The sequence below is a fragment of the Stigmatopora nigra genome, chromosome 2 (assembly GCF_051989575.1).
Source record: "Stigmatopora nigra isolate UIUO_SnigA chromosome 2, RoL_Snig_1.1, whole genome shotgun sequence".
In the NCBI taxonomy this organism is placed as follows: Eukaryota; Metazoa; Chordata; class Actinopteri; order Syngnathiformes; family Syngnathidae; genus Stigmatopora; species Stigmatopora nigra.
In genome coordinates, this window is record NC_135509.1 from 19466905 (window position 1) to 19493399 (window position 26495).

General features: G+C 42.0%; 41 non-coding genes across 41 annotated transcripts; all 41 read left to right on the plus strand.

Annotated features, from left to right (window-relative positions):
* On the plus strand, nt 1-74 carry trnan-guu (transfer RNA asparagine (anticodon GUU)). The gene has a single exon. It is a non-coding gene; the product is annotated as a tRNA-Asn (tRNA).
* A 327-nt stretch (nt 75-401) lies between these two features.
* Nucleotides 402-475, plus strand: trnat-agu (transfer RNA threonine (anticodon AGU)). Its single transcript has one exon. It is a non-coding gene; the product is annotated as a tRNA-Thr (tRNA).
* Nucleotides 476-782: 307 nt separating this feature from the next.
* On the plus strand, nt 783-856 carry trnan-guu (transfer RNA asparagine (anticodon GUU)). Its single transcript has one exon. It is a non-coding gene; the product is annotated as a tRNA-Asn (tRNA).
* A 328-nt stretch (nt 857-1184) lies between these two features.
* trnat-ugu (transfer RNA threonine (anticodon UGU)) lies at nt 1185-1258 on the plus strand. The gene has a single exon. It is a non-coding gene; the product is annotated as a tRNA-Thr (tRNA).
* Nucleotides 1259-1566: 308 nt separating this feature from the next.
* On the plus strand, nt 1567-1640 carry trnan-guu (transfer RNA asparagine (anticodon GUU)). The gene has a single exon. It is a non-coding gene; the product is annotated as a tRNA-Asn (tRNA).
* Nucleotides 1641-1967: 327 nt separating this feature from the next.
* Nucleotides 1968-2041, plus strand: trnat-agu (transfer RNA threonine (anticodon AGU)). The gene has a single exon. It is a non-coding gene; the product is annotated as a tRNA-Thr (tRNA).
* A 307-nt stretch (nt 2042-2348) lies between these two features.
* Nucleotides 2349-2422, plus strand: trnan-guu (transfer RNA asparagine (anticodon GUU)). Its single transcript has one exon. It is a non-coding gene; the product is annotated as a tRNA-Asn (tRNA).
* A 328-nt stretch (nt 2423-2750) lies between these two features.
* trnat-ugu (transfer RNA threonine (anticodon UGU)) lies at nt 2751-2824 on the plus strand. Its single transcript has one exon. It is a non-coding gene; the product is annotated as a tRNA-Thr (tRNA).
* A 709-nt stretch (nt 2825-3533) lies between these two features.
* Nucleotides 3534-3607, plus strand: trnat-agu (transfer RNA threonine (anticodon AGU)). The gene has a single exon. It is a non-coding gene; the product is annotated as a tRNA-Thr (tRNA).
* Nucleotides 3608-3914: 307 nt separating this feature from the next.
* trnan-guu (transfer RNA asparagine (anticodon GUU)) lies at nt 3915-3988 on the plus strand. The gene has a single exon. It is a non-coding gene; the product is annotated as a tRNA-Asn (tRNA).
* Nucleotides 3989-5402: 1414 nt separating this feature from the next.
* Nucleotides 5403-5476, plus strand: trnat-agu (transfer RNA threonine (anticodon AGU)). Its single transcript has one exon. It is a non-coding gene; the product is annotated as a tRNA-Thr (tRNA).
* A 307-nt stretch (nt 5477-5783) lies between these two features.
* On the plus strand, nt 5784-5857 carry trnan-guu (transfer RNA asparagine (anticodon GUU)). The gene has a single exon. It is a non-coding gene; the product is annotated as a tRNA-Asn (tRNA).
* Nucleotides 5858-6185: 328 nt separating this feature from the next.
* Nucleotides 6186-6259, plus strand: trnat-ugu (transfer RNA threonine (anticodon UGU)). The gene has a single exon. It is a non-coding gene; the product is annotated as a tRNA-Thr (tRNA).
* Nucleotides 6260-6567: 308 nt separating this feature from the next.
* trnan-guu (transfer RNA asparagine (anticodon GUU)) lies at nt 6568-6641 on the plus strand. The gene has a single exon. It is a non-coding gene; the product is annotated as a tRNA-Asn (tRNA).
* A 327-nt stretch (nt 6642-6968) lies between these two features.
* Nucleotides 6969-7042, plus strand: trnat-agu (transfer RNA threonine (anticodon AGU)). Its single transcript has one exon. It is a non-coding gene; the product is annotated as a tRNA-Thr (tRNA).
* A 307-nt stretch (nt 7043-7349) lies between these two features.
* trnan-guu (transfer RNA asparagine (anticodon GUU)) lies at nt 7350-7423 on the plus strand. The gene has a single exon. It is a non-coding gene; the product is annotated as a tRNA-Asn (tRNA).
* A 1414-nt stretch (nt 7424-8837) lies between these two features.
* trnat-agu (transfer RNA threonine (anticodon AGU)) lies at nt 8838-8911 on the plus strand. Its single transcript has one exon. It is a non-coding gene; the product is annotated as a tRNA-Thr (tRNA).
* Nucleotides 8912-9218: 307 nt separating this feature from the next.
* On the plus strand, nt 9219-9292 carry trnan-guu (transfer RNA asparagine (anticodon GUU)). The gene has a single exon. It is a non-coding gene; the product is annotated as a tRNA-Asn (tRNA).
* A 328-nt stretch (nt 9293-9620) lies between these two features.
* On the plus strand, nt 9621-9694 carry trnat-ugu (transfer RNA threonine (anticodon UGU)). The gene has a single exon. It is a non-coding gene; the product is annotated as a tRNA-Thr (tRNA).
* Nucleotides 9695-10403: 709 nt separating this feature from the next.
* On the plus strand, nt 10404-10477 carry trnat-agu (transfer RNA threonine (anticodon AGU)). The gene has a single exon. It is a non-coding gene; the product is annotated as a tRNA-Thr (tRNA).
* Nucleotides 10478-12272: 1795 nt separating this feature from the next.
* Nucleotides 12273-12346, plus strand: trnat-agu (transfer RNA threonine (anticodon AGU)). Its single transcript has one exon. It is a non-coding gene; the product is annotated as a tRNA-Thr (tRNA).
* Nucleotides 12347-12653: 307 nt separating this feature from the next.
* On the plus strand, nt 12654-12727 carry trnan-guu (transfer RNA asparagine (anticodon GUU)). The gene has a single exon. It is a non-coding gene; the product is annotated as a tRNA-Asn (tRNA).
* A 1414-nt stretch (nt 12728-14141) lies between these two features.
* trnat-agu (transfer RNA threonine (anticodon AGU)) lies at nt 14142-14215 on the plus strand. The gene has a single exon. It is a non-coding gene; the product is annotated as a tRNA-Thr (tRNA).
* A 307-nt stretch (nt 14216-14522) lies between these two features.
* On the plus strand, nt 14523-14596 carry trnan-guu (transfer RNA asparagine (anticodon GUU)). The gene has a single exon. It is a non-coding gene; the product is annotated as a tRNA-Asn (tRNA).
* Nucleotides 14597-14924: 328 nt separating this feature from the next.
* trnat-ugu (transfer RNA threonine (anticodon UGU)) lies at nt 14925-14998 on the plus strand. Its single transcript has one exon. It is a non-coding gene; the product is annotated as a tRNA-Thr (tRNA).
* A 709-nt stretch (nt 14999-15707) lies between these two features.
* trnat-agu (transfer RNA threonine (anticodon AGU)) lies at nt 15708-15781 on the plus strand. Its single transcript has one exon. It is a non-coding gene; the product is annotated as a tRNA-Thr (tRNA).
* Nucleotides 15782-17576: 1795 nt separating this feature from the next.
* trnat-agu (transfer RNA threonine (anticodon AGU)) lies at nt 17577-17650 on the plus strand. Its single transcript has one exon. It is a non-coding gene; the product is annotated as a tRNA-Thr (tRNA).
* A 709-nt stretch (nt 17651-18359) lies between these two features.
* On the plus strand, nt 18360-18433 carry trnat-ugu (transfer RNA threonine (anticodon UGU)). The gene has a single exon. It is a non-coding gene; the product is annotated as a tRNA-Thr (tRNA).
* A 308-nt stretch (nt 18434-18741) lies between these two features.
* trnan-guu (transfer RNA asparagine (anticodon GUU)) lies at nt 18742-18815 on the plus strand. Its single transcript has one exon. It is a non-coding gene; the product is annotated as a tRNA-Asn (tRNA).
* Nucleotides 18816-20226: 1411 nt separating this feature from the next.
* trnat-agu (transfer RNA threonine (anticodon AGU)) lies at nt 20227-20300 on the plus strand. The gene has a single exon. It is a non-coding gene; the product is annotated as a tRNA-Thr (tRNA).
* Nucleotides 20301-20607: 307 nt separating this feature from the next.
* trnan-guu (transfer RNA asparagine (anticodon GUU)) lies at nt 20608-20681 on the plus strand. The gene has a single exon. It is a non-coding gene; the product is annotated as a tRNA-Asn (tRNA).
* A 328-nt stretch (nt 20682-21009) lies between these two features.
* Nucleotides 21010-21083, plus strand: trnat-ugu (transfer RNA threonine (anticodon UGU)). Its single transcript has one exon. It is a non-coding gene; the product is annotated as a tRNA-Thr (tRNA).
* A 308-nt stretch (nt 21084-21391) lies between these two features.
* On the plus strand, nt 21392-21465 carry trnan-guu (transfer RNA asparagine (anticodon GUU)). The gene has a single exon. It is a non-coding gene; the product is annotated as a tRNA-Asn (tRNA).
* A 327-nt stretch (nt 21466-21792) lies between these two features.
* Nucleotides 21793-21866, plus strand: trnat-agu (transfer RNA threonine (anticodon AGU)). Its single transcript has one exon. It is a non-coding gene; the product is annotated as a tRNA-Thr (tRNA).
* Nucleotides 21867-22173: 307 nt separating this feature from the next.
* On the plus strand, nt 22174-22247 carry trnan-guu (transfer RNA asparagine (anticodon GUU)). Its single transcript has one exon. It is a non-coding gene; the product is annotated as a tRNA-Asn (tRNA).
* A 1411-nt stretch (nt 22248-23658) lies between these two features.
* Nucleotides 23659-23732, plus strand: trnat-agu (transfer RNA threonine (anticodon AGU)). The gene has a single exon. It is a non-coding gene; the product is annotated as a tRNA-Thr (tRNA).
* Nucleotides 23733-24039: 307 nt separating this feature from the next.
* trnan-guu (transfer RNA asparagine (anticodon GUU)) lies at nt 24040-24113 on the plus strand. The gene has a single exon. It is a non-coding gene; the product is annotated as a tRNA-Asn (tRNA).
* Nucleotides 24114-24441: 328 nt separating this feature from the next.
* On the plus strand, nt 24442-24515 carry trnat-ugu (transfer RNA threonine (anticodon UGU)). Its single transcript has one exon. It is a non-coding gene; the product is annotated as a tRNA-Thr (tRNA).
* Nucleotides 24516-24823: 308 nt separating this feature from the next.
* Nucleotides 24824-24897, plus strand: trnan-guu (transfer RNA asparagine (anticodon GUU)). Its single transcript has one exon. It is a non-coding gene; the product is annotated as a tRNA-Asn (tRNA).
* A 327-nt stretch (nt 24898-25224) lies between these two features.
* Nucleotides 25225-25298, plus strand: trnat-agu (transfer RNA threonine (anticodon AGU)). Its single transcript has one exon. It is a non-coding gene; the product is annotated as a tRNA-Thr (tRNA).
* Nucleotides 25299-25605: 307 nt separating this feature from the next.
* trnan-guu (transfer RNA asparagine (anticodon GUU)) lies at nt 25606-25679 on the plus strand. The gene has a single exon. It is a non-coding gene; the product is annotated as a tRNA-Asn (tRNA).
* The last annotated feature ends 816 nt before the right edge of the window (nt 25680-26495 follow it).

The following is a 26495-nucleotide window of genomic DNA, read 5'->3' on the forward strand; positions in this document are numbered from 1 at the left end:
GTCTCTGTGGCGCAATAGGTCAGCGCGCTCGGCTGTTAACCGAGAGGCTGGTGGTTCAAATCCACCCAGAGACGTCAGTAAGCCTGGTAGAATACGTAACTATTTCTGAGGGACTGTGTGATCAAACCCTCCTGGAAACACAAGTTCATCGGATGGAGCCCGCACTTGTTATTGCGAGTTGGTTCGTTGGTTGAACTCCCCCTTGATTGAAAGGTTCTTGTCCAGTGTAAACGGTTGTTTACAATGGCTAATTGTTTGGGTCCAGCCAGATAAGACTCAATGACGCTGAGAACATTACAGTTGTCTTTGAGGGAGGAGGGTATAATGCACCTGCAGGATTTATCTTTAGAGAATTTAGTGTGATTTTATCTTTTTGATTTTAATGTTTCGTTGTAATTGTCGGTGCTGTGGCTTAGCTGGTCAAAGTGCCTGTCTAGTAAACAGTAGATCCTGGGTTCAACTCCCAGCAGCACCTTCTGTGCCTTCCATGCTGCATTCTGAAATAACTAAAATGTTGCTAGAGAGACTAAGCTCTCAATGAAAGTAGTTCCGCTTGAACTTTACAAGATTGAACTCTAACTTTCCTCCGAAATCTCAAGACATGTGAATGTTGACTTTTTACCACTGTCTTTTAACATCTCACATGTATTCCTTTCCATTCCGGGATCCGATATTTCAGCAAAATATTTTTTTAAGACATAGGAATTGTATTCACGTTTTAATGTCCCTTGAGCTAGTTGTTTGGTTATTGTTTCAGATGGACACATTTCAAAATGCACAGTGTCCCTGTGGCGCAATCGGTCAGCGCGTTCGGCTGTTAACCGAGAGGTTGGTGGTTCAAATCCACCCAGAGACGTCAGGATGCCTGGCAGAGTACATAACTATTTCTCAGGGACTGTGTGATCAAACCCTCCTGGAAATACAAAACTCTGATGGAGCTTGTATGTGTGACTGAGAGTTGGTTCGTTGGTTGAACTCCCCCTTGATTGAAAGGTTCTTGTGCAGTTTAAATGGCTGTTGACAATGGCTGATTGTTTGGGTCCAGCCAGATAAGACTCAATTACCCTGAGAACATTACAGTTGACTTTGAGGGAGGAAGGTCTTATGCACCTGGAGGTTTTATCTATAGAGAATTTAGTTGTTTGATTTGATCTTGTTGATTTCAATGTTTCATTGTTATTGTCGGTGCTGTGGCTTAGCTGGTCAAAGTGCCTGTCTTGTAAACAGGAGATCCTGGGTTCAATTCCCAGCAGTACCTGGCGGGCGTTCCATGCTGCATTCTGAGATAACTAAAATGTTGCTAGAGAGGCTTAGCTCTCAATGAAAGTAGTTCCGCTTGAACTTTACTAGATTGAACCCTAACTTGCCTCTGAAATCACAAGACATGAGAATGTTAAATTTTGACCTCTGTCTTCCAACATCTCACATGAATTCCTTGTCATTTCGGGATCCGATATTTCAGCAAAATATTTTTTTAAAGACATAGGAATTGTATTCACTTTTTAATGTCCCTTGAGCTAGTTGTTTGGTTATTGTTTCAGATGGACTCATTTCTTAATGCCAAGTGTCTCTGTGGCGCAATAGGTCAGCGCGCTCGGCTGTTAACCGAGAGGCTGGTGGTTCAAATCCACCCAGAGACGTCAGTAAGCCTGGTAGAATACGTAACTATTTCTGAGGGACTGTGTGATCAAACCCTCCTGGAAACACAAGTTCATCGGATGGAGCCCGCACTTGTTATTGCGAGTTGGTTCGTTGGTTGAACTCCCCCTTGATTGAAAGGTTCTTGTCCAGTGTAAACGGTTGTTTACAATGGCTAATTGTTTGGGTCCAGCCAGATAAGACTCAATGACGCTGAGAACATTACAGTTGTCTTTGAGGGAGGAGGGTATAATGCACCTGCAGGATTTATCTTTAGAGAATTTAGTGTGATTTTATCTTTTTGATTTTAATGTTTCGTTGTAATTGTCGGTGCTGTGGCTTAGCTGGTCAAAGTGCCTGTCTAGTAAACAGTAGATCCTGGGTTCAACTCCCAGCAGCACCTTCTGTGCCTTCCATGCTGCATTCTGAAATAACTAAAATGTTGCTAGAGAGACTAAGCTCTCAATGAAAGTAGTTCCGCTTGAACTTTACAAGATTGAACTCTAACTTTCCTCCGAAATCTCAAGACATGTGAATGTTGACTTTTTACCACTGTCTTTTAACATCTCACATGTATTCCTTTCCATTCCGGGATCCGATATTTCAGCAAAATATTTTTTTAAGACATAGGAATTGTATTCACGTTTTAATGTCCCTTGAGCTAGTTGTTTGGTTATTGTTTCAGATGGACACATTTCAAAATGCACAGTGTCCCTGTGGCGCAATCGGTCAGCGCGTTCGGCTGTTAACCGAGAGGTTGGTGGTTCAAATCCACCCAGAGACGTCAGGATGCCTGGCAGAGTACATAACTATTTCTCAGGGACTGTGTGATCAAACCCTCCTGGAAATACAAAACTCTGATGGAGCTTGTATGTGTGACTGAGAGTTGGTTCGTTGGTTGAACTCCCCCTTGATTGAAAGGTTCTTGTGCAGTTTAAATGGCTGTTGACAATGGCTGATTGTTTGGGTCCAGCCAGATAAGACTCAATTACCCTGAGAACATTACAGTTGACTTTGAGGGAGGAAGGTCTTATGCACCTGGAGGTTTTATCTATAGAGAATTTAGTTGTTTGATTTGATCTTGTTGATTTCAATGTTTCATTGTTATTGTCGGTGCTGTGGCTTAGCTGGTCAAAGTGCCTGTCTTGTAAACAGGAGATCCTGGGTTCAATTCCCAGCAGTACCTGGCGGGCGTTCCATGCTGCATTCTGAGATAACTAAAATGTTGCTAGAGAGGCTTAGCTCTCAATGAAAGTAGTTCCGCTTGAACTTTACTAGATTGAACCCTAACTTGCCTCTGAAATCACAAGACATGAGAATGTTAAATTTTGACCTCTGTCTTTCAACATCTCACATGAATTCCTTGTCATTTCGGGATCCGATATTTCAGCAAAATATTTTTTTAAAGACATAGGAATTGTATTCACTTTTTAATGTCCCTTGAGCTAGTTGTTTGGTTATTGTTTCAGATGGACTCATTTCTTAATGCCAAGTGTCTCTGTGGCGCAATAGGTCAGCGCGCTCGGCTGTTAACCGGGAGGCTGGTGGTTCAAATCCACCCAGAGACGTCAGTAAGCCTGGTAGAATACGTAACTATTTCTGAGGGACTCTGTGATCAAACCCTCCTGGAAACACAAGTTCATCGGATGGAGCCCGCACTTGTTATTGCGGGTTGGTTCGTTGGTTGAACTCCCCCTTGATTGAAAGGTTCTTGTCCAGTGTAAACGGTTGTTGACAATGGCTAATTGTTTGGGTCCAGCCAGATAAGACTCAATGACGCTGAGAACATTACAGTTGTCTTTGAGGGAGGAGGGTATAATGCACCTGCAGGATTTATCTTTAGAGAATTTAGTGTGATTTTATCTTTTTGATTTTAATGTTTCATTGTAATTGTCGGTGCTGTGGCTTAGCTGGTCAAAGTGCCTGTCTAGTAAACAGTAGATCCTGGGTTCAACTCCCAGCAGCACCTTCTGTGCCTTCCATGCTGCATTCTGAAATAACTAAAATGTTGCTAGAGAGACTAAGCTCTCAATGAAAGTAGTTCCGCTTGAACTTTACAAGATTGAACTCTAACTTTCCTCCGAAATCTCAAGACATGTGAATGTTGACTTTTTACCACTGTCTTTTAACATCTCACATGTATTCCTTTCCATTCCGGGATCCGATATTTCAGCAAAATATTTTTTTAAGACATAGGAATTGTATTCACGTTTTAATGTCCCTTGAGCTAGTTGTTTGGTTATTGTTTCAGATGGACACATTTCAAAATGCACAGTGTCCCTGTGGCGCAATCGGTCAGCGCGTTCGGCTGTTAACCGAGAGGTTGGTGGTTCAAATCCACCCAGAGACGTCAGGATGCCTGGCAGAGTACATAACTATTTCTGAGGGACTAAGTGATCAAACCCTCCTGGAAATACAAGAAACTCTGATGGAGCTCGCACGTGTGACTGAGAGTTTGTCCGTTGGTTGAACTCCCTGTTGCACCCCTGAATTCCGGGCAATGTATTTGCCTTTAAAAGACAGGGGGAAATAATCAGACAGGGCAGTTGTTGTTAACTTCAAGCCAATCTTTAGTGATATGCCAAATGTATTCACACAAAAACACTATATACAATAACACCTAAATATACACGTAAATAAATTAACAACCCGTTATAATCCAAAACAATGTATTTGTTGCATAAACGGTCATAACTTCTGACTATGGTAAATTGTCACCTTTTGTTTTGCAACTTAGCAAAGTCCTCAACTAGTTAGCAGGGCAAACAAAGGAATCTCAATAGCATAGCTTAGCAAAGTCCTCAGCTAGTTAGCAGGGCAAACAAAGGAATCTCAATAGCATAGCTTAGCTTCATTGCTACGATCGTCATACACACATACACATCACAATGCTAACGCTAATGGCGGCCGAGGGTACATTGCTAACGCCACTACCCGTGCTCTACTCGAGGCTCGTGAAATCTCAATAACATACCTTCCTTTACTACGGCCGTCATATACTGCACACTATCATGCTAACGCTATAATGGCGGCCGAAGGTAGCTTGCTATAGACTATACACCCGAGACTCTTACATTCACGCACACACAAAAAAGTAAACAAACATTACTGGACATTATGTTCTCTCTCAAATGCTAACTATTGTCTCTTGCAAACACCACACTCAATCGGTCATCAAAACAAAACAACGTACCTTTAAAAGACAGGGGGAAATAATCAGACAGGTCCGTTGTTGTTTACTTCAAGCCAACCTTTAGTGATATGCCTGAAAACCCCCTCTGCTTTTAGCTACACCCCGCTACATGACCACCACGTATCATCTGCATGTCTCCCACATGACCGCTGCATGTCTCCTGCATGTCTCCTGCGTGATACCTGCGTGATTACCACGTGATAGCTACGTGAGTCCATTTTTACACATAAACTCGAATACCCCTCTATACCCTTGCTATTTGGCTGGAGGCATCAATCGAAGAATGATAAACCCCCAATCCCAAAACCATTTTTTCATCACACATGCACTCATTTATAACTTAACTCACTTTACCCTGTCACATCCCCCTTGATTGAAAGGTTATTGTCCAGTGTAAATGGCTGTTGACAATGGCTGATTGTTTGGGTCCAGCCAGATAAGACTCAATTACCCTGAGAACATTACAGTTGACTTTGAGGGAGGAGGGTCTTATGCACCTGGAGGTTTTATCTATAGAGAATTTAGTTGTGTGATTTGATCTTGTTGATTTTAATGTTTCATTGTAAATGTCGGTGCTGTGGCTTAGCTGGTCAAAGTGCCTGTCTAGTAAACAGGAGATCCTGGGTTCAACTCCCAGCAGTACCTTATGTGCCTTCCATGCTGCATTCTGAAATAACTAAAATGTTGCTAGAGAGACTAAGCTCTCAATGAAAGTAGTTCCGCTTGAACTTTACAAGATTGAACTCTAACTTTCCTCCGAAATCTCAAGACATGTGAATGTCGACTTTTTACCACTGTCTTTTAACATCTCACATGTATTCCTTTCCATTCCGGGATCCGATATTTCAGCAAAATAATTTTTTAAGACATAGGAATTGTATTCACGTTTTAATGTCCCTTGAGCTAGTTGTTTGGTTATTGTTTCAGATGGACACATTTCAAAATGCACAGTGTCCCTGTGGCGCAATCGGTCAGCGCGCTCGGCTGTTAACCGAGAGGTTGGTGGTTCAAATCCACCCAGAGACGTCAGGATGCCTGGCAGAGTACATAACTATTTCTCAGGGACTGTGTGATCAAACCCTCCTGGAAATACAAAACTCTGATGGAGCTTGTATGTGTGACTGAGAGTTGGTTCGTTGGTTGAACTCCCCCTTGATTGAAAGGTTCTTGTGCAGTTTAAATGGCTGTTGACAATGGCTGATTGTTTGGGTCCAGCCAGATAAGACTCGATTACCCTGAGAACATTACAGTTGACTTTGAGGGTGGAAGGTCTTATGCACCTGGAGGTTTTATCTATAGAGAATTTAGTTGTGTGATTTGATCTTGTTGATTTCAATGTTTCATTGTTATTGTCGGTGCTGTGGCTTAGCTGGTCAAAGTGCCTGTCTTGTAAACAGGAGATCCTGGGTTCAATTCCCAGCAGTGCCTGACGGGCGTTCCATGCTGCATTCTGAGATAACTAAAATGTTGCTAGAGAGGCTTAGCTCTCAATGAAAGTAGTTCCGCTTGAACTTTACTAGATTGAACCCTAACTTTCCTCCGAAATCACAAGACATGAGAATGTTAAAATTTGACCTCTGTCTTCCAACATCTCACATGAATTCGTTGTCATTTCGGGATCCGATATTTCAGCAAAATATTTTTTTAAAGACATAGGAATTGTATTCACTTTTTAATGTCCCTTGAGCTAGTTGTTTGGTTATTGTTTCAGATGGACTCGTTTCTTAATGCCAAGTGTCTCTGTGGCGCAATAGGTCAGCGCGCTCGGCTGTTAACCGAGAGACTGGTGGTTCAAATCCACCCAGAGACGTCAGTAAGCCTGGTAGAATACGTAACTATTTCTGAGGGACTGTGTGATCAAACCCTCCTGGAAACACATGTTCATCGGATGGAGCCCGCACTTGTTATTGCGAGTTGGTTCGTTGGTTGAACTCCCCCTTGATTGAAAGGTTCTTGTCCAGTGTAAACGGTTGTTGACAATGGCTAATTGTTTGCGTCCAGCCAGATAAGACTCAATGACGCTGAGAACATTACAGTTGTCTTTGAGGGAGGAGGGTATAATGCACCTGCAGGATTTATCTTTAGAGAATTTAGTGTGATTTTATCTTTTTGATTTTAATGTTTCATTGTAATTGTCGGTGCTGTGGCTTAGCTGGTCAAAGTGCCTGTCTAGTAAACAGTAGATCCTGGGTTCAACTCCCAGCAGCACCTTCTGTGCCTTCCATGCTGCATTCTGAAATAACTAAAATGTTGCTAGAGAGACTAAGCTCTCAATGAAAGTAGTTCCGCTTGAACTTTACAAGATTGAACTCTAACTTTCCTCCGAAATCTCAAGACATGTGAATGTTGACTTTTTACCACTGTCTTTTAACATCTCACATGTATTCCTTTCCATTCCGGGATCCGATATTTCAGCAAAATATTTTTTTAAGACATAGGAATTGTATTCACGTTTTAATGTCCCTTGAGCTAGTTGTTTGGTTATTGTTTCAGATGGACACATTTCAAAATGCACAGTGTCCCTGTGGCGCAATCGGTCAGCGCGTTCGGCTGTTAACCGAGAGGTTGGTGGTTCAAATCCACCCAGAGACGTCAGGATGCCTGGCAGAGTACATAACTATTTCTGAGGGACTAAGTGATCAAACCCTCCTGGAAATACAAGAAACTCTGATGGAGCTCGCACGTGTGACTGAGAGTTTGTCCGTTGGTTGAACTCCCTGTTGCACCCCTGAATTCCGGGCAATGTATTTGCCTTTAAAAGACAGGGGGAAATAATCAGACAGGGCAGTTGTTGTTAACTTCAAGCCAATCTTTAGTGATATGCCAAATGTATTCACACAAAAACACTATATACAATAACACCTAAATATACACGTAAATATATTAACAACCCGTTATAATCCAAAACAATGTATTTGTTGCATAAACGGTCATAACTTCTGACTATGGTAAATTGTCACCTTTTGTTTTGCAACTTAGCAAAGTCCTCAACTAGTTAGCAGGGCAAACAAAGGAATCTCAATAGCATAGCTTAGCAAAGTCCTCAGCTAGTTAGCAGGGCAAACAAAGGAATCTCAATAGCATAGCTTAGCTTCATTGCTACGATCGTCATACACACATACACATCACAATGCTAACGCTAATGGCGGCCGAGGGTACATTGCTAACGCCACTACCCGTGCTCTACTCGAGGCTCGTGAAATCTCAATAACATACCTTCCTTTACTACGGCCGTCATATACTGCACACTATCATGCTAACGCTATAATGGCGGCCGAAGGTAGCTTGCTATAGACTATACACCCGAGACTCTTACATTCACGCACACACAAAAAAGTAAACAAACATTACTGGACATTATGTTCTCTCTCAAATGCTAACTATTGTCTCTTGCAAACACCACACTCAATCGGTCATCAAAACAAAACAACGTACCTTTAAAAGACAGGGGGAAATAATCAGACAGGTCCGTTGTTGTTTACTTCAAGCCAACCTTTAGTGATATGCCTGAAAACCCCCTCTGCTTTTAGCTACACCCCGCTACATGACCACCACGCATCATCTGCATGTCTCCCACATGACCGCTGCATGTCTCCTGCATGTCTCCTGCGTGATACCTGCGTGATTACCACGTGATAGCTACGTGAGTCCATTTTTACACATAAACTCGAATACCCCTCTATACCCTTGCTATTTGGCTGGAGGCATCAATCGAAGAATGATAAACCCCCAATCCCAAAACCATTTTTTCATCACACATGCACTCATTTATAACTTAACTCACTTTACCCTGTCACATCCCCCTTGATTGAAAGGTTATTGTCCAGTGTAAATGGCTGTTGACAATGGCTGATTGTTTGGGTCCAGCCAGATAAGACTCAATTACCCTGAGAACATTACAGTTGACTTTGAGGGAGGAGGGTCTTATGCACCTGGAGGTTTTATCTATAGAGAATTTAGTTGTGTGATTTGATCTTGTTGATTTTAATGTTTCATTGTAATTGTCGGTGCTGTGGCTTAGCTGGTCAAAGTGCCTGTCTAGTAAACAGGAGATCCTGGGTTCAACTCCCAGCAGTACCTTATGTGCCTTCCATGCTGCATTCTGAAATAACTAAAATGTTGCTAGAGAGACTAAGCTCTCAATGAAAGTAGTTCCGCTTGAACTTTACAAGATTGAACTCTAACTTTCCTCCGAAATCTCAAGACATGTGAATGTTGACTTTTTACCACTGTCTTTTAACATCTCACATGTATTCCTTTCCATTCCGGTATCCGATATTTCAGCAAAATAATTTTTTAAGACATAGGATTTGTTTTCACGTTTTAATGTCCCTTGAGCTAGTTGTTTGGTTATTGTTTCAGATGGACACATTTCAAAATGCACAGTGTCCCTGTGGCGCAATCGGTCAGCGCGCTCGGCTGTTAACCGAGAGGTTGGTGGTTCAAATCCACCCAGAGACGTCAGGATGCCTGGCAGAGTACATAACTATTTCTCAGGGACTGTATGATCAAACCCTCCTGGAAATACAGAACTCTGATGGAGCTTGTATGTGTAACTGAGAGTTGGTTCGTTGGTTGAACTCCCCCTTGATTGAAAGGTTCTTGTGCAGTTTAAATGGCTGTTGACAATGGCTGATTGTTTGGGTCCAGCCAGATAAGACTCAATTACCCTGAGAACATTACAGTTGACTTTGAGGGAGGAAGGTCTTATGCACCTGGAGGTTTTATCTATAGAGAATTTAGTTGTTTGATTTGATCTTGTTGATTTCAATGTTTCATTGTTATTGTCGGTGCTGTGGCTTAGCTGGTCAAAGTGCCTGTCTTGTAAACAGGAGATCCTGGGTTCAATTCCCAGCAGTACCTGGCGGGCGTTCCATGCTGCATTCTGAGATAACTAAAATGTTGCTAGAGAGGCTTAGCTCTCAATGAAAGTAGTTCCGCTTGAACTTTACTAGATTGAACCCTAACTTGCCTCTGAAATCACAAGACATGAGAATGTTAAATTTTGACCTCTGTCTTTCAACATCTCACATGAATTCCTTGTCATTTCGGGATCCGATATTTCAGCAAAATATTTTTTTAAAGACATAGGAATTGTATTCACTTTTTAATGTCCCTTGAGCTAGTTGTTTGGTTATTGTTTCAGATGGACTCATTTCTTAATGCCAAGTGTCTCTGTGGCGCAATAGGTCAGCGCGCTCGGCTGTTAACCGGGAGGCTGGTGGTTCAAATCCACCCAGAGACGTCAGTAAGCCTGGTAGAATACGTAACTATTTCTGAGGGACTGTGTGATCAAACCCTCCTGGAAACACAAGTTCATCGGATGGAGCCCGCACTTGTTATTGCGAGTTGGTTCGTTGGTTGAACTCCCCCTTGATTGAAAGGTTCTTGTCCAGTGTAAACGGTTGTTTACAATGGCTAATTGTTTGGGTCCAGCCAGATAAGACTCAATGACGCTGAGAACATTACAGTTGTCTTTGAGGGAGGAGGGTATAATGCACCTGCAGGATTTATCTTTAGAGAATTTAGTGTGATTTTATCTTTTTGATTTTAATGTTTCATTGTAATTGTCGGTGCTGTGGCTTAGCTGGTCAAAGTGCCTGTCTAGTAAACAGTAGATCCTGGGTTCAACTCCCAGCAGCACCTTCTGTGCCTTCCATGCTGCATTCTGAAATAACTAAGATGTTGCTAGAGAGACTAAGCTCTCAATGAAAGTAGTTCCGCTTGAACTTTACAAGATTGAACTCTAACTTTCCTCCGAAATCTCAAGACATGTGAATGTTGACTTTTTACCACTGTCTTTTAACATCTCACATGTATTCCTTTCCATTCCGGGATCCGATATTTCAGCAAAATATTTTTTTAAGACATAGGAATTGTATTCACGTTTTAATGTCCCTTGAGCTAGTTGTTTGGTTATTGTTTCAGATGGACACATTTCAAAATGCACAGTGTCCCTGTGGCGCAATCGGTCGGCGCGTTCGGCTGTTAACCGAGAGGTTGGTGGTTCAAATCCACCCAGAGACGTCAGGATGCCTGGCAGAGTACATAACTATTTCTGAGGGACTAAGTGATCAAACCCTCCTGGAAATACAAGAAACTCTGATGGAGCTCGCACGTGTGACTGAGAGTTTGTCCGTTGGTTGAACTCCCTGTTGCACCCCTGAATTCCGGGCAATGTATTTGCCTTTAAAAGACAGGGGGAAATAATCAGACAGGGCAGTTGTTGTTAACTTCAAGCCAATCTTTAGTGATATGCCAATTGTATTCACACAAAAACACTATATACAATAACACCTAAATATACACGTAAATAAATTAACAACCCGTTATAATCCAAAACAATGTATTTGTTGCATAAACGGTCATAACTTCTGACTATGGTAAATTGTCACCTTTTGTTTTGCAACTTAGCAAAGTCCTCAACTAGTTAGCAGGGCAAACAAAGGAATCTCAATAGCATAGCTTAGCAAAGTCCTCAGCTAGTTAGCAGGGCAAACAAAGGAATCTCAATAGCATAGCTTAGCTTCATTGCTACGATCGTCATACACACATACACATCACAATGCTAACGCTAATGGCGGCCGAGGGTACATTGCTAACGCCACTACCCGTGCTCTACTCGAGGCTCGTGAAATCTCAATAACATACCTTCCTTTACTACGGCCGTCATATACTGCACACTATCATGCTAACGCTATAATGGCGGCCGAAGGTAGCTTGCTATAGACTATACACCCGAGACTCTTACATTCACGCACACACAAAAAAGTAAACAAACATTACTGGACATTATGTTCTCTCTCAAATGCTAACTATTGTCTCTTGCAAACACCACACTCAATCGGTCATCAAAACAAAACAACGTACCTTTAAAAGACAGGGGGAAATAATCAGACAGGTCCGTTGTTGTTTACTTCAAGCCAACCTTTAGTGATATGCCTGAAAACCCCCTCTGCTTTTAGCTACACCCCGCTACATGACCACCACGCATCATCTGCATGTCTCCCACATGACCGCTGCATGTCTCCTGCATGTCTCCTGCGTGATACCTGCGTGATTACCACGTGATAGCTACGTGAGTCCATTTTTACACATAAACTCGAATACCCCTCTATACCCTTGCTATTTGGCTGGAGGCATCAATCGAAGAATGATAAACCCCCAATCCCAAAACCATTTTTTCATCACACATGCACTCATTTATAACTTAACTCACTTTACCCTGTCACATCCCCCTTGATTGAAAGGTTATTGTCCAGTGTAAATGGCTGTTGACAATGGCTGATTGTTTGGGTCCAGCCAGATAAGACTCAATTACCCTGAGAACATTACAGTTGACTTTGAGGGAGGAGGGTCTTATGCACCTGGAGGTTTTATCTATAGAGAATTTAGTTGTGTGATTTGATCTTGTTGATTTTAATGTTTCATTGTAATTGTCGGTGCTGTGGCTTAGCTGGTCAAAGTGCCTGTCTAGTAAACAGGAGATCCTGGGTTCAACTCCCAGCAGTACCTTATGTGCCTTCCATGCTGCATTCTGAAATAACTAAAATGTTGCTAGAGAGACTAAGCTCTCAATGAAAGTAGTTCCGCTTGAACTTTACAAGATTGAACTCTAACTTTCCTCCGAAATCTCAAGACATGTGAATGTTGACTTTTTACCACTGTCTTTTAACATCTCACATGTATTCCTTTCCATTCCGGGATCCGATATTTCAGCAAAATATTTTTTTAAGACATAGGAATTGTATTCACGTTTTAATGTCCCTTGAGCTAGTTGTTTGGTTATTGTTTCAGATGGACACATTTCAAAATGCACAGTGTCCCTGTGGCGCAATCGGTCAGCGCGTTCGGCTGTTAACCGAGAGGTTGGTGGTTCAAATCCACCCAGAGACGTCAGGATGCCTGGCAGAGTACATAACTATTTCTGAGGGACTAAGTGATCAAACCCTCCTGGAAATACAAGAAACTCTGATGGAGCTCGCACGTGTGACTGAGAGTTTGTCCGTTGGTTGAACTCCCTGTTGCACCCCTGAATTCCGGGCAATGTATTTGCCTTTAAAAGACAGGGGGAAATAATCAGACAGGGCAGTTGTTGTTAACTTCAAGCCAATCTTTAGTGATATGCCAAATGTATTCACACAAAAACACTATATACAATAACACCTAAATATACACGTAAATATATTAACAACCCGTTATAATCCAAAACAATGTATTTGTTGCATAAACGGTCATAACTTCTGACTATGGTAAATTGTCACCTTTTGTTTTGCAACTTAGCAAAGTCCTCAACTAGTTAGCAGGGCAAACAAAGGAATCTCAATAGCATAGCTTAGCAAAGTCCTCAGCTAGTTAGCAGGGCAAACAAAGGAATCTCAATAGCATAGCTTAGCTTCATTGCTACGATCGTCATACACACATACACATCACAATGCTAACGCTAATGGCGGCCGAGGGTACATTGCTAACGCCACTACCCGTGCTCTACTCGAGGCTCGTGAAATCTCAATAACATACCTTCCTTTACTACGGCCGTCATATACTGCACACTATCATGCTAACGCTATAATGGCGGCCGAAGGTAGCTTGCTATAGACTATACACCCGAGACTCTTACATTCACGCACACACAAAAAAGTAAACAAACATTACTGGACATTATGTTCTCTCTCAAATGCTAACTATTGTCTCTTGCAAACACCACACTCAATCGGTCATCAAAACAAAACAACGTACCTTTAAAAGACAGGGGGAAATAATCAGACAGGTCCGTTGTTGTTTACTTCAAGCCAACCTTTAGTGATATGCCTGAAAACCCCCTCTGCTTTTAGCTACACCCCGCTACATGACCACCACGCATCATCTGCATGTCTCCCACATGACCGCTGCATGTCTCCTGCATGTCTCCTGCGTGATACCTGCGTGATTACCACGTGATAGCTACGTGAGTCCATTTTTACACATAAACTCGAATACCCCTCTATACCCTTGCTATTTGGCTGGAGGCATCAATCGAAGAATGATAAACCCCCAATCCCAAAACCATTTTTTCATCACACATGCACTCATTTATAACTTAACTCACTTTACCCTGTCACATCCCCCTTGATTGAAAGGTTATTGTCCAGTGTAAATGGCTGTTGACAATGGCTGATTGTTTGGGTCCAGCCAGATAAGACTCAATTACCCTGAGAACATTACAGTTGACTTTGAGGGAGGAGGGTCTTATGCACCTGGAGGTTTTATCTATAGAGAATTTAGTTGTGTGATTTGATCTTGTTGATTTTAATGTTTCATTGTAATTGTCGGTGCTGTGGCTTAGCTGGTCAAAGTGCCTGTCTAGTAAACAGGAGATCCTGGGTTCAACTCCCAGCAGTACCTTATGTGCCTTCCATGCTGCATTCTGAAATAACTAAAATGTTGCTAGAGAGACTAAGCTCTCAATGAAAGTAGTTCCGCTTGAACTTTACAAGATTGAACTCTAACTTTCCTCCGAAATCTCAAGACATGTGAATGTTGACTTTTTACCACTGTCTTTTAACATCTCACATGTATTCCTTTCCATTCCGGTATCCGATATTTCAGCAAAATAATTTTTTAAGACATAGGATTTGTTTTCACGTTTTAATGTCCCTTGAGCTAGTTGTTTGGTTATTGTTTCAGATGGACACATTTCAAAATGCACAGTGTCCCTGTGGCGCAATCGGTCAGCGCGCTCGGCTGTTAACCGAGAGGTTGGTGGTTCAAATCCACCCAGAGACGTCAGGATGCCTGGCAGAGTACATAACTATTTCTCAGGGACTGTATGATCAAACCCTCCTGGAAATACAGAACTCTGATGGAGCTTGTATGTGTAACTGAGAGTTGGTTCGTTGGTTGAACTCCCCCTTGATTGAAAGGTTCTTGTGCAGTTTAAATGGCTGTTGACAATGGCTGATTGTTTGGGTCCAGCCAGATAAGACTCAATTACCCTGAGAACATTACAGTTGACTTTGAGGGAGGAAGGTCTTATGCACCTGGAGGTTTTATCTATAGAGAATTTAGTTGTTTGATTTGATCTTGTTGATTTCAATGTTTCATTGTTATTGTCGGTGCTGTGGCTTAGCTGGTCAAAGTGCCTGTCTTGTAAACAGGAGATCCTGGGTTCAATTCCCAGCAGTACCTGGCGGGCGTTCCATGCTGCATTCTGAGATAACTAAAATGTTGCTAGAGAGGCTTAGCTCTCAATGAAAGTAGTTCCGCTTGAACTTTACTAGATTGAACCCTAACTTGCCTCTGAAATCACAAGACATGAGAATGTTAAATTTTGACCTCTGTCTTTCAACATCTCACATGAATTCCTTGTCATTTCGGGATCCGATATTTCAGCAAAATATTTTTTTAAAGACATAGGAATTGTATTCACTTTTTAATGTCCCTTGAGCTAGTTGTTTGGTTATTGTTTCAGATGGACTCATTTCTTAATGCCAAGTGTCTCTGTGGCGCAATAGGTCAGCGCGCTCGGCTGTTAACCGGGAGGCTGGTGGTTCAAATCCACCCAGAGACGTCAGTAAGCCTGGTAGAATACGTAACTATTTCTGAGGGACTGTGTGATCAAACCCTCCTGGAAACACAAGTTCATCGGATGGAGCCCGCACTTGTTATTGCGAGTTGGTTCGTTGGTTGAACTCCCCCTTGATTGAAAGGTTCTTGTCCAGTGTAAACGGTTGTTTACAATGGCTAATTGTTTGGGTCCAGCCAGATAAGACTCAATGACGCTGAGAACATTACAGTTGTCTTTGAGGGAGGAGGGTATAATGCACCTGCAGGATTTATCTTTAGAGAATTTAGTGTGATTTTATCTTTTTGATTTTAATGTTTCATTGTAATTGTCGGTGCTGTGGCTTAGCTGGTCAAAGTGCCTGTCTAGTAAACAGTAGATCCTGGGTTCAACTCCCAGCAGCACCTTCTGTGCCTTCCATGCTGCATTCTGAAATAACTAAGATGTTGCTAGAGAGACTAAGCTCTCAATGAAAGTAGTTCCGCTTGAACTTTACAAGATTGAACTCTAACTTTCCTCCGAAATCTCAAGACATGTGAATGTTGACTTTTTACCACTGTCTTTTAACATCTCACATGTATTCCTTTCCATTCCGGGATCCGATATTTCAGCAAAATATTTTTTTAAGACATAGGAATTGTATTCACGTTTTAATGTCCCTTGAGCTAGTTGTTTGGTTATTGTTTCAGATGGACACATTTCAAAATGCACAGTGTCCCTGTGGCGCAATCGGTCGGCGCGTTCGGCTGTTAACCGAGAGGTTGGTGGTTCAAATCCACCCAGAGACGTCAGGATGCCTGGCAGAGTACATAACTATTTCTGAGGGACTAAGTGATCAAACCCTCCTGGAAATACAAGAAACTCTGATGGAGCTCGCACGTGTGACTGAGAGTTTGTCCGTTGGTTGAACTCCCTGTTGCACCCCTGAATTCCGGGCAATGTATTTGCCTTTAAAAGACAGGGGGAAATAATCAGACAGGGCAGTTGTTGTTAACTTCAAGCCAATCTTTAGTGATATGCCAATTGTATTCACACAAAAACACTATATACAATAACACCTAAATATACACGTAAATAAATTAACAACCCGTTATAATCCAAAACAATGTATTTGTTGCATAAACGGTCATAACTTCTGACTATGGTAAATTGTCACCTTTTGTTTTGCAACTTAGCAAAGTCCTCAACTAGTTAGCAGGGCAAACAAAGGAATCTCAATAGCATAGCTTAGCAAAGTCCTCAGCTAGTTAGCAGGGCAAACAAAGGAATCTCAATAGCATAGCTTAGCTTCATTGCTACGATCGTCATACACACATACACATCACAATGCTAACGCTAATGGCGGCCGAGGGTACATTGCTAACGCCACTACCCGTGCTCTACTCGAGGCTCGTGAAATCTCAATAACATACCTTCCTTTACTACGGCCGTCATATACTGCACACTATCATGCTAACGCTATAATGGCGGCCGAAGGTAGCTTGCTATAGACTATACACCCGAGACTCTTACATTCACGCACACACAAAAAAGTAAACAAACATTACTGGACATTATGTTCTCTCTCAAATGCTAACTATTGTCTCTTGCAAACACCACACTCAATCGGTCATCAAAACAAAACAACGTACCTTTAAAAGACAGGGGGAAATAATCAGACAGGTCCGTTGTTGTTTACTTCAAGCCAACCTTTAGTGATATGCCTGAAAACCCCCTCTGCTTTTAGCTACACCCCGCTACATGACCACCACGCATCATCTGCATGTCTCCCACATGACCGCTGCATGTCTCCTGCATGTCTCCTGCGTGATACCTGCGTGATTACCACGTGATAGCTACGTGAGTCCATTTTTACACATAAACTCGAATACCCCTCTATACCCTTGCTATTTGGCTGGAGGCATCAATCGAAGAATGATAAACCCCCAATCCCAAAACCATTTTTTCATCACACATGCACTCATTTATAACTTAACTCACTTTACCCTGTCACATCCCCCTTGATTGAAAGGTTATTGTCCAGTGTAAATGGCTGTTGACAATGGCTGATTGTTTGGGTCCAGCCAGATAAGACTCAATTACCCTGAGAACATTACAGTTGACTTTGAGGGAGGAGGGTCTTATGCACCTGGAGGTTTTATCTATAGAGAATTTAGTTGTGTGATTTGATCTTGTTGATTTTAATGTTTCATTGTAATTGTCGGTGCTGTGGCTTAGCTGGTCAAAGTGCCTGTCTAGTAAACAGGAGATCCTGGGTTCAACTCCCAGCAGTACCTTATGTGCCTTCCATGCTGCATTCTGAAATAACTAAAATGTTGCTAGAGAGACTAAGCTCTCAATGAAAGTAGTTCCGCTTGAACTTTACAAGATTGAACTCTAACTTTCCTCCGAAATCTCAAGACATGTGAATGTTGACTTTTTACCACTGTCTTTTAACATCTCACATGTATTCCTTTCCATTCCGGTATCCGATATTTCAGCAAAATATTTTTTTAAGACATAGGATTTGTATTCACGTTTTAATGTCCCTTGAGCTAGTTGTTTGGTTATTGTTTCAGATGGACACATTTCAAAATGCACAGTGTCCCTGTGGCGCAATCGGTCAGCGCGCTCGGCTGTTAACCGAAAGGTTGGTGGTTCAAATCCACCCAGAGACGTCAGGATGCCTGGCAGAGTACATAACTATTTCTCAGGGACTGTGTGATCAAACCCTCCTGGAAATACAAAACTCTGATGGAGCTTGTATGTGTGACTGAGAGTTGGTTCGTTGGTTGAACTCCCCCTTGATTGAAAGGTTCTTGTGCAGTTTAAATGGCTGTTGACAATGGCTGATTGTTTGGGTCCAGCCAGATAAGACTCAATTACCCTGAGAACATTACAGTTGACTTTGAGGGAGGAAGGTCTTATGCACCTGGAGGTTTTATCTATAGAGAATTTAGTTGTTTGATTTGATCTTGTTGATTTCAATGTTTCATTGTTATTGTCGGTGCTGTGGCTTAGCTGGTCAAAGTGCCTGTCTTGTAAACAGGAGATCCTGGGTTCAATTCCCAGCAGTACCTGGCGGGCGTTCCATGCTGCATTCTGAGATAACTAAAATGTTGCTAGAGATGCTTAGCTCTCAATGAAAGTAGTTCCGCTTGAACTTTACTAGATTGAACCCTAACTTGCCTCTGAAATCACAAGACATGAGAATGTTAAATTTTGACCTCTGTCTTCCAACATCTCACATGAATTCCTTGTCATTTCGGGATCCGATATTTCAGCAAATTATTTTTTTAAAGACATAGGAATTGTATTCACTTTTTAATGTCCCTTGAGCTAGTTGTTTGGTTATTGTTTCAGATGGACTCATTTCTTAATGCCAAGTGTCTCTGTGGCGCAATAGGTCAGCGCGCTCGGCTGTTAACCGAGAGGCTGGTGGTTCAAATCCACCCAGAGACGTCAGTAAGCCTGGTAGAATACGTAACTATTTCTGAGGGACTGTGTGATCAAACCCTCCTGGAAACACAAGTTCATCGGATGGAGCTCGCACGTGTGACTGAGAGTTTGTCCGTTGGTTGAACTCCCTGTTGCACCCCTGAATTCCGGGCAATGTATTTGCCTTTAAAAGACAGGGGGAAATAATCAGACAGGGCAGTTGTTGTTAACTTCAAGCCAATCTTTAGTGATATGCCAAATGTATTCACACAAAAACACTATATACAATAACACCTAAATATACACGTAAATATATTAACAACCCGTTATAATCCAAAACAATGTATTTGTTGCATAAACGGTCATAACTTCTGACTATGGTAAATTGTCACCTTTTGTTTTGCAACTTAGCAAAGTCCTCAACTAGTTAGCAGGGCAAACAAAGGAATCTCAATAGCATAGCTTAGCAAAGTCCTCAGCTAGTTAGCAGGGCAAACAAAGGAATCTCAATAGCATAGCTTAGCTTCATTGCTACGATCGTCATACACACATACACATCACAATGCTAACGCTAATGGCGGCCGAGGGTACATTGCTAACGCCACTACCCGTGCTCTACTCGAGGCTCGTGAAATCTCAATAACATACCTTCCTTTACTACGGCCGTCATATACTGCACACTATCATGCTAACGCTATAATGGCGGCCGAAGGTAGCTTGCTATAGACTATACACCCGAGACTCTTACATTCACGCACACACAAAAAAGTAAACAAACATTACTGGACATTATGTTCTCTCTCAAATGCTAACTATTGTCTCTTGCAAACACCACACTCAATCGGTCATCAAAACAAAACAACGTACCTTTAAAAGACAGGGGGAAATAATCAGACAGGTCCGTTGTTGTTTACTTCAAGCCAACCTTTAGTGATATGCCTGAAAACCCCCTCTGCTTTTAGCTACACCCCGCTACATGACCACCACGCATCATCTGCATGTCTCCCACATGACCGCTGCATGTCTCCTGCATGTCTCCTGCGTGATACCTGCGTGATTACCACGTGATAGCTACGTGAGTCCATTTTTACACATAAACTCGAATACCCCTCTATACCCTTGCTATTTGGCTGGAGGCATCAATCGAAGAATGATAAACCCCCAATCCCAAAACCATTTTTTCATCACACATGCACTCATTTATAACTTAACTCACTTTACCCTGTCACATCCCCCTTGATTGAAAGGTTATTGTCCAGTGTAAATGGCTGTTGACAATGGCTGATTGTTTGGGTCCAGCCAGATAAGACTCAATTACCCTGAGAACATTACAGTTGACTTTGAGGGAGGAGGGTCTTATGCACCTGGAGGTTTTATCTTTAGAGAATTTAGTGTGATTTGATCTTGTTGATTTTAATGTTTCATTGTAATTGTCGGTGCTGTGGCTTAGCTGGTCAAAGTGCCTGTCTAGTAAACAGGAGATCCTGGGTTCAACTCCCAGCAGTACCTTATGTGCCTTCCATGCTGCATTCTGAAATAACTAAAATGTTGCTAGAGAGACTAAGCTCTCAATGAAAGTAGTTCCGCTTGAACTTTACAAGATTGAACTCTAACTTTCCTCCGAAATCTCAAGACATGTGAATGTCGACTTTTTACCACTGTCTTTTAACATCTCACATGTATTCCTTTCCATTCCGGGATCCGATATTTCAGCAAAATAATTTTTTAAGACATAGGAATTGTATTCACGTTTTAATGTCCCTTGAGCTAGTTGTTTGGTTATTGTTTCAGATGGACACATTTCAAAATGCACAGTGTCCCTGTGGCGCAATCGGTCAGCGCGCTCGGCTGTTAACCGAGAGGTTGGTGGTTCAAATCCACCCAGAGACGTCAGGATGCCTGGCAGAGTACATAACTATTTCTCAGGGACTGTGTGATCAAACCCTCCTGGAAATACAAAACTCTGATGGAGCTTGTATGTGTGACTGAGAGTTGGTTCGTTGGTTGAACTCCCCCTTGATTGAAAGGTTCTTGTGCAGTTTAAATGGCTGTTGACAATGGCTGATTGTTTGGGTCCAGCCAGATAAGACTCAATTACCCTGAGAACATTACAGTTGACTTTGAGGGAGGAAGGTCTTATGCACCTGGAGGTTTTATCTATAGAGAATTTAGTTGTTTGATTTGATCTTGTTGATTTCAATGTTTCATTGTTATTGTCGGTGCTGTGGCTTAGCTGGTCAAAGTGCCTGTCTTGTAAACAGGAGATCCTGGGTTCAATTCCCAGTAGTACCTGGCGGGCGTTCCATGCTGCATTCTGAGATAACTAAAATGTTGCTAGAGAGGCTTAGCTCTCAATGAAAGTAGTTCCGCTTGAACTTTACTAGATTGAACCCTAACTTGCCTCTGAAATCACAAGACATGAGAATGTTAAATTTTGACCTCTGTCTTCCAACATCTCACATGAATTCCTTGTCATTTCGGGATCCGATATTTCAGCAAAATATTTTTTTAAAGACATAGGAATTGTATTCACTTTTTAATGTCCCTTGAGCTAGTTGTTTGGTTATTGTTTCAGATGGACTCATTTCTTAATGCCAAGTGTCTCTGTGGCGCAATAGGTCAGCGCGCTCGGCTGTTAACCGAGAGGCTGGTGGTTCAAATCCACCCAGAGACGTCAGTAAGCCTGGTAGAATACGTAACTATTTCTGAGGGACTGTGTGATCAAACCCTCCTGGAAACACAAGTTCATCGGATGGAGCCCGCACTTGTTATTGCGAGTTGGTTCGTTGGTTGAACTCCCCCTTGATTGAAAGGTTCTTGTCCAGTGTAAACGGTTGTTTACAATGGCTAATTGTTTGGGTCCAGCCAGATAAGACTCAATGACGCTGAGAACATTACAGTTGTCTTTGAGGGAGGAGGGTATAATGCACCTGCAGGATTTATCTTTAGAGAATTTAGTGTGATTTTATCTTTTTGATTTTAATGTTTCATTGTAATTGTCGGTGCTGTGGCTTAGCTGGTCAAAGTGCCTGTCTAGTAAACAGTAGATCCTGGGTTCAACTCCCAGCAGCACCTTCTGTGCCTTCCATGCTGCATTCTGAAATAACTAAAATGTTGCTAGAGAGACTAAGCTCTCAATGAAAGTAGTTCCGCTTGAACTTTACAAGATTGAACTCTAACTTTTCTCCGAAATCTCAAGACATGTGAATGTTGACTTTTTACCACTGTCTTTTAACATCTCACATGTATTCCTTTCCATTCCGGGATCCGATATTTCAGCAAAATATTTTTTTAAGACATAGGAATTGTATTCACGTTTTAATGTCCCTTGAGCTAGTTGTTTGGTTATTGTTTCAGATGGACACATTTCAAAATGCACAGTGTCCCTGTGGCGCAATCGGTCAGCGCGTTCGGCTGTTAACCGAGAGGTTGGTGGTTCAAATCCACCCAGAGACGTCAGGATGCCTGGCAGAGTACATAACTATTTCTGAGGGACTAAGTGATCAAACCCTCCTGGAAATACAAGAAACTCTGATGGAGCTCGCACGTGTGACTGAGAGTTTGTCCGTTGGTTGAACTCCCTGTTGCACCCCTGAATTCCGGGCAATGTATTTGCCTTTAAAAGACAGGGGGAAATAATCAGACAGGGCAGTTGTTGTTAACTTCAAGCCAATCTTTAGTGATATGCCAAATGTATTCACACAAAAACACTATATACAATAACACCTAAATATACACGTAAATAAATTAACAACCCGTTATAATCCAAAACAATGTATTTGTTGCATAAACGGTCATAACTTCTGACTATGGTAAATTGTCACCTTTTGTTTTGCAACTTAGCAAAGTCCTCAACTAGTTAGCAGGGCAAACAAAGGAATCTCAATAGCATAGCTTAGCAAAGTCCTCAGCTAGTTAGCAGGGCAAACAAAGGAATCTCAATAGCATAGCTTAGCTTCATTGCTACGATCGTCATACACACATACACATCACAATGCTAACGCTAATGGCGGCCGAGGGTACATTGCTAACGCCACTACCCGTGCTCTACTCGAGGCTCGTGAAATCTCAATAACATACCTTCCTTTACTACGGCCGTCATATACTGCACACTATCATGCTAACGCTATAATGGCGGCCGAAGGTAGCTTGCTATAGACTATACACCCGAGACTCTTACATTCACGCACACACAAAAAAGTAAACAAACATTACTGGACATTATGTTCTCTCTCAAATGCTAACTATTGTCTCTTGCAAACACCACACTCAATCGGTCATCAAAACAAAACAACGTACCTTTAAAAGACAGGGGGAAATAATCAGACAGGTCCGTTGTTGTTTACTTCAAGCCAACCTTTAGTGATATGCCTGAAAACCCCCTCTGCTTTTAGCTACACCCCGCTACATGACCACCACGCATCATCTGCATGTCTCCCACATGACCGCTGCATGTCTCCTGCATGTCTCCTGCGTGATACCTGCGTGATTACCACGTGATAGCTACGTGAGTCCATTTTTACACATAAACTCGAATACCCCTCTATACCCTTGCTATTTGGCTGGAGGCATCAATCGAAGAATGATAAACCCCCAATCCCAAAACCATTTTTTCATCACACATGCACTCATTTATAACTTAACTCACTTTACCCTGTCACATCCCCCTTGATTGAAAGGTTATTGTCCAGTGTAAATGGCTGTTGACAATGGCTGATTGTTTGGGTCCAGCCAGATAAGACTCAATTACCCTGAGAACATTACAGTTGACTTTGAGGGAGGAGGGTCTTATGCACCTGGAGGTTTTATCTTTAGAGAATTTAGTGTGATTTGATCTTGTTGATTTTAATGTTTCATTGTAATTGTCGGTGCTGTGGCTTAGCTGGTTAAAGTGCCTGTCTAGTAAACAGGAGATCCTGGGTTCAACTCCCAGCAGTGCCGTATGTGCCTTCCATGCTGCATTCTGAAATAACTAAAATGTTGCTAGAGAGACTAAGCTCTCAATGAAAGTAGTTCCGCTTTAACTTTACAAGATTGAACTCTAACTTTCCTCCGAAATCTCAAGACATGTGAATGTCGACTTTTTACCACTGTCTTTTAACATCTCACATGTATTCCTTTCCATTCCGGGATCCGATATTTCAGCAAAATAATTTTTTAAGACATAGGAATTGTATTCACGTTTTAATGTCCCTTGAGCTAGTTGTTTGGTTATTGTTTCAGATGGACACATTTCAAAATGCACAGTGTCCCTGTGGCGCAATCGGTCAGCGCGCTCGGCTGTTAACCGAGAGGTTGGTGGTTCAAATCCACCCAGAGACGTCAGGATGCCTGGCAGAGTACATAACTATTTCTCAGGGACTGTGTGATCAAACCCTCCTGGAAATGCAAAACTCTGATGGAGCTTGTATGTGTGACTGAGAGTTGGTTCGTTGGTTGAACTCCCCCTTGATTGAAAGGTTCTTGTGCAGTTTAAATGGCTGTTGACAATGGCTGATTGTTTGGGTCCAGCCAGATAAGACTCAATTACCCTGAGAACATTACAGTTGACTTTGAGGGTGGAAGGTCTTATGCACCTGGAGGTTTTATCTATAGAGAATTTAGTTGTGTGATTTGATCTTGTTGATTTCAATGTTTCATTGTTATTGTCGGTGCTGTGGCTTAGCTGGTCAAAGTGCCTGTCTTGTAAACAGGAGATCCTGGGTTCAATTCCCAGCAGTGCCTGACGGGCGTTCCATGCTGCATTCTGAGATAACTAAAATGTTGCTAGAGAGGCTTAGCTCTCAATGAAAGTAGTTCCGCTTGAACTTTACTAGATTGAACCCTAACTTTCCTCCGAAATCACAAGACATGAGAATGTTAAATTTTGACCTCTGTCTTCCAACATCTCACATGAATTCCTTGTCATTTCGGGATCCGATATTTCAGCAAAATATTTTTTTAAAGACATAGGAATTGTATTCACTTTTTAATGTCCCTTGAGCTAGTTGTTTGGTTATTGTTTCAGATGGACTCATTTCTTAATGCCAAGTGTCTCTGTGGCGCAATAGGTCAGCGCGCTCGGCTGTTAACCGAGAGGCTGGTGGTTCAAATCCACCCAGAGACGTCAGTAAGCCTGGTAGAATACGTAACTATTTCTGAGGGACTGTGTGATCAAACCCTCCTGGAAACACAAGTTCATCGGATGGAGCCCGCACTTGTTATTGCGAGTTGGTTCGTTGGTTGAACTCCCCCTTGATTGAAAGGTTCTTGTCCAGTGTAAACGGTTGTTTACAATGGCTAATTGTTTGGGTCCAGCCAGATAAGACTCAATGACGCTGAGAACATTACAGTTGTCTTTGAGGGAGGAGGGTATAATGCACCTGCAGGATTTATCTTTAGAGAATTTAGTGTGATTTTATCTTTTTGATTTTAATGTTTCATTGTAATTGTCGGTGCTGTGGCTTAGCTGGTCAAAGTGCCTGTCTAGTAAACAGTAGATCCTGGGTTCAACTCCCAGCAGCACCTTCTGTGCCTTCCATGCTGCATTCTGAAATAACTAAAATGTTGCTAGAGAGACTAAGCTCTCAATGAAAGTAGTTCCGCTTGAACTTTACAAGATTGAACTCTAACTTTTCTCCGAAATCTCAAGACATGTGAATGTTGACTTTTTACCACTGTCTTTTAACATCTCACATGTATTCCTTTCCATTCCGGGATCCGATATTTCAGCAAAATATTTTTTTAAGACATAGGAATTGTATTCACGTTTTAATGTCCCTTGAGCTAGTTGTTTGGTTATTGTTTCAGATGGACGCATTTCAAAATGCACAGTGTCCCTGTGGCGCAATCGGTCAGCGCGTTCGGCTGTTAACCGAGAGGTTGGTGGTTCAAATCCACCCAGAGACGTCAGGATGCCTGGCAGAGTACATAACTATTTCTGAGGGACTAAGTGATCAAACCCTCCTGGAAATACAAGAAACTCTGATGGAGCTCGCACGTGTGACTGAGAGTTTGTCCGTTGGTTGAACTCCCTGTTGCACCCCTGAATTCCGGGCAATGTATTTGCCTTTAAAAGACAGGGGGAAATAATCAGACAGGGCAGTTGTTGTTAACTTCAAGCCAATCTTTAGTGATATGCCAAATGTATTCACACAAAAACACTATATACAATAACACCTAAATATACACGTAAATAAATTAACAACCCGTTATAATCCAAAACAATGTATTTGTTGCATAAACGGTCATAACTTCTGACTATGGTAAATTGTCACCTTTTGTTTTGCAACTTAGCAAAGTCCTCAACTAGTTAGCAGGGCAAACAAAGGAATCTCAATAGCATAGCTTAGCAAAGTCCTCAGCTAGTTAGCAGGGCAAACAAAGGAATCTCAATAGCATAGCTTAGCTTCATTGCTACGATCGTCATACACACATACACATCACAATGCTAACGCTAATGGCGGCCGAGGGTACATTGCTAACGCCACTACCCGTGCTCTACTCGAGGCTCGTGAAATCTCAATAACATACCTTCCTTTACTACGGCCGTCATATACTGCACACTATCATGCTAACGCTATAATGGCGGCCGAAGGTAGCTTGCTATAGACTATACACCCGAGACTCTTACATTCACGCACACACAAAAAAGTAAACAAACATTACTGGACATTATGTTCTCTCTCAAATGCTAACTATTGTCTCTTGCAAACACCACACTCA